The following is a 9,534-nucleotide window of genomic DNA, read 5'->3' on the forward strand; positions in this document are numbered from 1 at the left end:
TGGAAAGTGTCTCTTACTGTACCAGGGGCTTACCATGAGCTAATCTGGCAGCAGGCAAAACCCAGCAGGTTCACCCCTGTCCACTCCCCACAGTGATGGGTGTATGGGCATGGTTGAAGTCATTCCCAACTTTATATGAGTGTTAATGATTCAAACTTAGGGCCTCATTCTGCAAAGTGCTTTTCCCACTGTGCCATTGACTAACCCCTTTAATGGGTATTTCTGTCGATTTTGTAGTGTTTCTGTTTTGTTATCTTTATTTTTTTTCTCTTTGGTGATTATTTTCTAGAACTACTTACCTGTATGTCTGTGATGGTTGGTTTTAATATTAACTTGCCACACAATAGAAATACCTGGGTGGGCACCTTCACGGGAAGAACTGTTCTGATTTTCTTGATTGACGTGGGAAGACCCGCCCTGCTCATAGGCGGCACCTGCTGGTCCAGATAAAAAAGGGTACGGCAGAACGAGAGCATCTTGCTGTTTTGCTCACTTGTCTATCCCTTTTGCCACCTAGCTCTTTTGCCCTGTTGCTATTGACGCTTACTTCATGGATATCAGACCTAATGTTTCCAAACTTTCATTGTGGCTAGGGAAACACGGTGATCCAGGAAGCTTCTAGGCTCCTTTCTCCAGATTGGGACTGGGGAAGCCCATCCACCCACCCACCCACTGACCCTCCACCTACCCACCGCCCCTGAGTGCTGTGGCTTCAGTTTTAAAGACCTGGGAATGACCAAGTTCCCAGCTCTCTGGCCATTCTGCTGTTGTTGCTACTTTAAAAGCTGACTTAATTCCATTTCTCTAGAGGAACCTGATAGATACAGTGTCCTTTTAAGGTTGAGCTATGTTTAAATTGCTTTTAGAAGAGCCAATGGATTTTTTTTTTTACTGCTAAGCGAGATACATTTATTTTAATTATAGATCAGGTCGTGTTTACAAGTTTATTTAGTTTGTGTTGTATGGCTCATGAAGGTCTCCATCTCATAGAGATCCACCTGTCTCCGTCTCCTGAATGCTGTGATTAAAGGCGTGTGCCACCAGAACGAGCCCCTTGCGTCGTCTTTAACAATGGGACATGGAAGTAGATGCCTGATTGCCAAAGCTTTGGTCGTTGCTGGAAGGAAAACACAATGCAGAGGGCAAACTTTGTACTCGCATAAGGTTGAAACTGATGAGTGTCAATGTACCAGGCTTTTTCTTTTAGGTCACCAACCAGCTCCCAAATCATGACAGAGATGAATTATTAGTTTTGAATACTCAGCCTAACTTAGGCACATGTCTGGCTAGCTCTTTTAACTTAAATACCGGTTTCTCTTTAACTACCTTTTTTACCTCAGGGATTATTACCTTTCTTATTTCTCTATATCCTACTTTCACTGCTTTTCTGTTTGGCTGTTTTCTCTTTCTTCCTCTCCTTCTTCCTCATTCTTCCTCCTCCTTCTGAGCCTAGATTTCTCCTATTTATTCTCTCTCCCTGCAAGCCCCACCTGTCCCTTTTTTCTGCCTAGCTATTGACCATTCAGCTTTTTATTAGATCAATCAGATGACTTAGGCAGGAAAGGTAAAACAGATGCAAGACATCTTTACATAATTAAACAAATGCAGCATAAACAAAAGTAACACACCTTTACACAGTTAAAGTCATATTCATTCTGCACCACAAAAAAATGTAACACATCATTGCCTAGTTAATATTCTACAACATATCAATATCCAATGATGAGGTGAGTGGCTTGATGTGGGAATGACTCCAGAAGTAGAGTGTTAGTGTTATGTATTGTCATAGTCACTGTCCTATTGCTGTGAAGAAACACTATGGCCAAAGCAATTCTTTTTTTTTTTTTCCGAGACAGGGTTTCTCTGTATTGTTTTGGAGGCTGTCCGGGAACTCGCTCTGTAGACCAGGCTGGCCTCGAACTCACAGAGATCCACCTGTCTCTGCCTCCCAAGTGCTGGGATTAAAGGCGTGCGCCACCAACGCCCGGCTCCAAAGCAATTCTTATAAAAGAAAGTATTTAATCATGGGCTTGTTCACAGTTTCAGAGGTTACTCCATTATCAGCATGGCTGGGAGCAGACATGGTGCTGGATAGAAGACAGATAAGAGTTTTATATCTTGATCCCCAGGGAGAAAAAGAGAGAGAGAGAGAGAGAGAGAGAGAGAGAGAGAGAGAGAGAGAGAGAGAGAGAGAGAGAGAGAGAGAGAGACTGGGCTTGGCATGCGCTTTTGAAACCTAGCCTACCGCTAGTGACACTTCCTCAAACAAGGCCATACCTCTTGATTCTTCAAATCTTTTCAAATAGTGTCACTTCCTGGTCTAAGCATTCAAATATGTGAGCTTATAGGGGTCATTCTTTTCAAACCACCACATATATTACGCACAGGAGACCAAACTCAGACTTTGCACAGACCCATTGTTTTTCTGTCACCTATTGTCTGCTGTTTTCCCACCTGTAACTAGTACTCCACCTTTGAGACAAGTTAATGTCTCACAGCTTCACCGAAACATCACACTACCTGTGCATAGTTCTCACTCCAGGGGTTCGAGTTCCCAGTCTGCCAAGACAGCCCTCATTTCAGATGCCAGCGGAACTCGTATGTCTCCAGTAAACACTGTTCAAGCTACTGATCCACACTAGGTTTGTGGGGTTTTAGTTACTATAAGAGGCTTTAGTATAGCAGTTCAACTTGTAGGTCTTGACCCCTTTTGGGGGTCGAATGACCTTTTCACAGGAGTCACAAATTAGATATCCTGCATACCAGATATTTACATTATGACCATAAAAGTAGCAAAATTACGGTTATGAAGTAGCAACGGACATAATTTTATGGCTGGGGTCACCACAGCATGAGGAACTGTATTACAAGGTTGCAGCATTAGGAGGGTTGAGAACCACTGCTCTAGTGGCTTTGGAGATGGGTGGAGAGGGTGGTTAACAGCAGAATGAGGAGAGGATGTTGACCCCACTTGGACATCATGAGGTCCACCATGGTAGGACACAGAGGCTGATGTCAGTAATTGGGTGGTTGCTTCCTGGGAAGATATTACAAACTTCCATTCAAACCAGATAGGGTGTAGAGAGGAAACCAAAACAACCCCACCCAAGTCTACCTCGGTGAACCCAGGAACTTCCTGTGGTGATTACAGGAGCACAGGTGATGCAAATTCACCTGCATCACTGCAGAGCCCACCCCAGGAGGGATGGTGGTTCAGGAGAGCTGCATCCTGCTGCTGCTTCCGCAGCTCGCGGGCTTCTCAGAGCCCGGATCTTCCTTCCCTGAGCTCGGTAACTTTCTGACTTTCCTGGGCCTTGTAAGGTTCATGCGAATCATTCTCGGGAGTCTCCTTCCCCTGCCCAGGGAGAAAGATTTCAGTTTGCAGGAAATAGCCACACAAGGCTCCAGGCCTCTCACATGCTCACTCTTTGTTTTCTTCAAGACAGGGACTCTCAAGCTCTGGCTGCCCTGTGTAGACCAGGCTGGCCTCGAACTCACAGTGATCCTCCCGCCTCTGCCTCCTGAGTACTAGGGTTAAGGGTGTGCACCACGACACCCAGCTAGGCTCTTGTATTCTTCTGCTTCTCCTCCTCTGATGTTCACTGATCAGAGTGTAATGTTGGAGATGGGGACACAGATACCTTTATTATTTTCCTTCATGCCGGCTCATAATCAGGGTACAGCTAAGAGTCAGGATGCTAGGCCACAACAGCAGTCACTTCTCAAGAGCTTGACTTCTCATCACAAGGAAGTTTCGCTGCACGACAGAGGTAGAAACCTGTTATTTCTAGTTATAAACAGCAGTTTGCAGAAGGCCATTTGACAGGCATTTCATTTTTACACAAGCTTCCTCGCCGGAACCTATTGCCTTCCAAGCCACGGATAGGCTTGCCTCACTTACAGCACTGTGAGTTCTTTCCTATAGATGGAGATCTATTTATCTCTGTCTGTCTGTCTGTCTGCCTGCCTGCCTGCCTGTCTTTTTGAGACAGGGTTTCTCTGTGTAGCCTTGGCTGTCCTGGAACTCACTCTGTAGACCAGGCTGGCCTCTGCCTCCCAAGTGCTGGGATTAAAGGTGTGTACCCCCACCACCTGGCTTAGATGGAGTTTTCAATGCAGTTTGTTCCATAGGTGGCAATCATGACACCGCTGTTCTAGGGGGCACATGTTGGTGTAATAGCACACCGGGTGTACACTGAGGAGCACTGCTGCCAACAATTCTTTCCCTTAGACCACATGGCATCTGTCTGCACTGTACAGGCCTGTCAGCGAGGAGGCAGACTTCCAGCTCTTTCTCAGCTCCACTTCCCATGTGCGATAGCTGAGTGTGTCATCACCAACAGGGTCTTGCCTGTAGAATTTGGGGAATGCAAACAGCACCGTTGGTAATAGCTGCATATTCTGTGTCCTTTTTTGAATCAGTGACAATTTAAAAAGAAGTCTCCCACCACTGGCACTGTGATTTCCATTCAGCAATTTTATGGCTTGTGCCCTTACCACCACATCCCTCCCACATCCACCTCAGCTCCTACCCTTAACCCCCACCCCAGATTCCTGGATCCCTTTTATTTTAAACTTTTTGAAAGTTATTTTGCTTTGGCTTCCAAGAAATAAATTCTTTAATGTTATCAATGTGGTAACAGGTGAACACACATGAGTTTGGAAATCCACAATCCACTACATTTTCTATTTTTAAAAATTATTTTTATTTGTGCGCATTGGTGTTTTGCCTGCATGTATGTCTGCCTGAGGGTGTCTGGTCCCTTTGGAATTGGATTAAAGAGTTGTGAGTTGCCCATGTGGGTGCTGGGAACTGAACCTGGGTCCTGTGGAAGAGCAGGTTGAGTCAACTCTCCAGTCCCCTATTTTAAACTTTTAGGTGCTCATTTACTTTTCTCCAAGATGGTTTAAAGTCTTTAAGACATAAAAGTGTTAGTATTATTGCCAGGGGATTTTAAGGCTGTAGGAAACTGAAATGCTAGAGTGATACACCGTGTGAAACCTGATCTTCCACAATGGGAAGGCCCCAAAGGCATGCCCTTCGCTAACCTTAGACACACACACACACACACACACACACACACACACACACACACACACACACACGCGCACACATACACGCACACACACAGACACACACACAGACACACACGCGCACACACACACGCGCACACACACACGCACACACACACACACACGCACACACACACACACACGCACACACACACACACACGCACACACACACACACACACACACACACACACACACACACACACACACACACACATACACACACACACACACACACACACACACACACACACACACACACGCGCACACATACACGCACACACACAGACACACACACAGACACACACGCGCACACACACACGCACACACACACGCACACACCACACACACACACGCACACACACACACACTCACACACACACACGCACACACACACACACACACACACACACACGCGCACACATACACGCACACACACAGACACACACACAGACACACACGCGCACACACACACGCACACACACACGCACACACCACACACACACACACACACACACAACACACAACACACACACGTGCAGAGCTTTGTTGCCACCCTTTTCCGTGTACCAGACCTTATGGGTTTAGATGCTGCTGTTCAATTGGATGAATTAAATGCAATGGGGTTAACCAGGCCCCGAGGTAGCAGAGGCCAGGTGGCAGCATTGAATCACCAAAGGCAAGGTGATCGCAATTATCATAATGGGCAGTGTAGACAAAACAATGTTCATAATGGCCTTACCCAGTGGTTCTCAACCTTCCTAATGCTATGACCCTTTAATATAGTTCCTTGTGTTGTGCAGATTCCCAAGCATAAGTTCTGATGCTACTTCATAAGTGTAATTTTGTTACTGTTATGAATCATAATGTAAATATCTGATACGCAGGATATCTGACATGTGATCCCTGTGGAAGGGTCATTCAATTCCCAAAGGAGTTGTGACCCACAGGTTGAGAACCACTGTGCCGAATTTTATGGTGGCTTGTATGAACCTTTGACACTAGTTAATGAATCACGGTGATTCTAGGCACTAACCAGATAAGAAGCCTACAGAATTTGATCTGTATAAGAAAAAAATCTCAACAAATGAAAGGTTACATTGGATGTTGGCAAAAGGGAATCTCAGCCTGTGAATCAATTTCCAAATCGGAGCCACTTTGCAGACCTAGAGTAACTTGGATGAAGGGGTGGCCAGGTTCCCCTGAGAAAGGACCTGGATAAAATACCTAAAAGTTTTTTTTTTTTTTTTTTTTTTTACGAGACAGGGTTTCTCTGTATTGTTTCGGAGGCTATCGGTCCAGCCTGGCCTCAAACGCACAAAGATCCGCCTGCCTCTGCCTCCCGAGTGCTGGGATTAAAGGCGTGTACCACCACCGCCCGGCTACCTAAAAGTTTTGCTATTATCCTTTCTTCAGTCCTTCCTGGGAGGAACCTACAGCCTTTTACAAGGATAACTGCACCCTGCAGGAAAGGAACCGATCAGACTCTCCAGGGTCTGTTGGATACTGGTTTAGAAGTAATGCTGGTTCCAAGAGATCCCATGAAACACTGTAACCCCCCTCCCCAGCTAAAGTAGGGACACCTAGAGGCCAAGTTATTACTGGAGTTTTGGCTGAAGTCCAACTCACAGTAGGTCCAGTCAGTGAGTCCCCAAACTTATCCTGTAGTTATTTCCCCACTCCCAGGATGCATAATTGGGATAGATACACTTAAAGTTGGCAGAATTCTCACATTAGTTCCCTGACTTGTGGAGTAAGGGCAATTATGCTTGGAAAGGCTAAATGAGTTTCTTCCACCAAGGAAAATGGGGGATCAAGAGCAGTATTGCATCTCTGGAGGAACTGGAGAAATTGGTGCCATTTTGGACTCACTGGTGATATCATATGCATATCAGAGGATGGTAAATAAATCCAACCAAAATTCAAGAGCCTTCTACTTCAGTGAAATTCTTAGCCCACTGGTGTAGTGGCATTCAGGCCAAAAGCTATAAAATTGCTGAATGAAATCACAGTGCCAATGATGACAGACCTCTTTATAAGTTGTCATCAAGTGAGGCCCAAATGCCACGGGCTCTCCCCTTTGTCTGTTGTTGTCCTTGACTTGTGTTTATGTTCTGTTGGAATTTGTAAGGCATTTGTGGCTTCTTTATATGTGTGTGTATATATATAAAATAACCATTTTGATTTTTATTGTCTAAAATTTCAACTAATTCACTTGATTTGGAGGCCATTACTATGGGATTAGTATTTTTGGTGAAATTATGTTGCCTTGGTTTTTCATGTTTACTATAGTTCTGCATTAAAGCTTTTTTTTTTTTTTTTGGTTTTTGGAGACAGGGTTTCTCTGTGGCTTTGGAGGCTGTCCTGGAATTCGCTCTGTAGACCAGGCTGGTCTCAAACTCACAGAGATCCACCTGCCTCTGCCTCCCAAGTGCTGGGATTAAAGGCATGTGCCACCACCGCCCGGCTTAAAGCTTTTTTAAATTTTGGGTTAAATCATTTTGTGTGTGTGTGTGTGTGTTTAATCATACTGCCTTTTTCAAATGGAACTGTTCCCAATTTTCAGGTTGTAACAGGGTTGAAGTTTTGTTTAACTCTGCCCTTTAAGTCGGGCAGTGGTGGTGCACACCTTTAATCCCAGCACTGGGGAGGCAGAAACAGGTGCATCTCTGTGAGTTCAAGGAGAGCCTGGTCTACAGAGTGAGTTCCAGGACAGCCAGAGCTATACAGAGAAACCCTGTCAAGACAAACCAACCAACCAAACAAAAAACAAAACAAAAACCCAAAACAAAACAAAAAGCTCTGCTCTATACTGTTTGGATTACCATGCTAAAGGGGAAATAGTGTCTGCAAAAATACTCGCTACCCATGGGTAGGCCCACTATGACCATACATTAAAATAAAAGACTATCTAGAAAAAAACAAATTTACCACCCATTTTAGGAAATGGAAGAATATCATATTTTTGCACAAGTGTACCAGTTACATTAGGTATGAGTAGAAAGGAAAAGAAAAGTAACTAAAGGTGGTGATTATTCCTCTGTTGAAGACAAACAGCAGACAAGGAAAAAGTAAATACAAGGGGGTATTAGCGGCATGAGAGTGGAGAGAAGGTAATTTTGTTAAAAGTCGAGGGATAAGTAAAGAAATAGAATCAGATAACCTAAAGCAGTCCCAGCCATTTGGAGACTTTGAAACTGGGCAAGTCTGTGAAAAGGAAAATAAAAAGGAAACACTAGAGACAGGGAGGAAAGGGAAAAGTAGACAGAGCGGGACACAGCTGGCCTGCTAATTTGACAGCGCATATCAAATGAAGCTTTTATAAATGCGAAGGAGAGAGAGCTGGATGGGAGTCTGAAATAGAAATGTAGGGAGCCGGAGAGCTGTCTCCCTGGTGGTTTAGGGTGCAGTCCTGTTTTTGCAAAGTACCCCAATCCTGTATTGGCACCTACACTCAGCAGCTTGGACCTCCACCTCCGGGGATCCAGCGCACTCTTCTGGCCTCCATGGGCACCTGCACACAGGTGGCAGGCACACAGGCATCCAAACAAATTTTCTAAACATTAAATTATTAAGGTTTACAGATGCCGTCTAGTCAGCTTGCTGGCTGCAGTCTCAAGCCTCACAGCTTCCCTTTCTCCGCTCCCGTCTTCCTAAAAGATCTCTCAAAAATACCCGTCTGCCAGCTCTCCGGACCTTCTTCCAAGCCTGCCCACCCCCCACCAGACACTGCAAGCATCTCTCGCCTGCTCATTGCTCCTTCCCTGGCCTCCCGGAACGCCCGCACCACCCAGAGTGGCCTTTCAGACCGAACCTTCTCCCTCAAGGCTTCCTTTTTCCAACTTCTGCCCTTTCTTTGGGAACTTCGTCAGGAAGACGGTCCCGGAAGCGGCAACGACCGCCTCAGGAGTTTCCCAGGTCTTCTGTCTCCCGGGAAGGAGCTCCGCTGGGACCCGCCCAACCCTGACAGTTCCCGAAGAATCTTGGATGTTTCGAATTACTCTGCGTCTCTTCGTTCCCTGAACGCTTCGCCACAGTGACGGCTGTGAGAGGAGGTCAACGGCGGGTTTCGGGGAGCCCTTCAAAGGGGCGTGCAAATGGCCAGGCACAGAGACCGCGGTGGCAGCCGAGCCGAGCGGGCACAGCGCGCTCGGGACTCGCCCGCTTCTCTCGCGCGCGTGCAAATAGAGCTCAGCGGGCCCCGGGCTTCCACCCTTTCCTAGTTCCACGCGAAAACAGAGTTCCGCCCCGCTCGCGTCTGCAAAGCCAGCAGAGCTTGGGGGGGACCTCACGGCCGGATCAGACCCCAGGAAAGGCTCGGGCTCCGGCTTAAGGTTTGGCGCCACTGTACGCGCGAGAGGACGTCCCTTCTGTCGCTTAAGCCGCGGAGGCGGGCCACGTGACGCGCTGGCCAATAAGAGGAGCGGCTCGGCCGCCTAGGCCGTCCAATGAGGCGCCCAGA

General features: G+C 46.5%; 1 long non-coding RNA gene across 1 annotated transcript; it reads right to left on the reverse strand.

Moving 5' to 3' along the window:
- Positions 1-930: 930 nt before the first annotated feature.
- On the reverse strand, positions 931-9,476 carry LOC110343422. The gene is made up of 3 exons (XR_005874167.1): positions 8,887-9,476; positions 3,642-3,757; positions 931-1,117 (listed from the first exon to the last, which is right to left on the reverse strand). It is a non-coding gene; the product is annotated as an uncharacterized LOC110343422 (long non-coding RNA).
- Between the last annotated feature and the right edge of the window lie 58 nt (positions 9,477-9,534).

This window comes from Mesocricetus auratus, unplaced genomic scaffold (assembly GCF_017639785.1).
Source record: "Mesocricetus auratus isolate SY011 unplaced genomic scaffold, BCM_Maur_2.0 Super-Scaffold_100676, whole genome shotgun sequence".
NCBI classification, from domain to species: domain Eukaryota; kingdom Metazoa; phylum Chordata; class Mammalia; order Rodentia; family Cricetidae; genus Mesocricetus; species Mesocricetus auratus.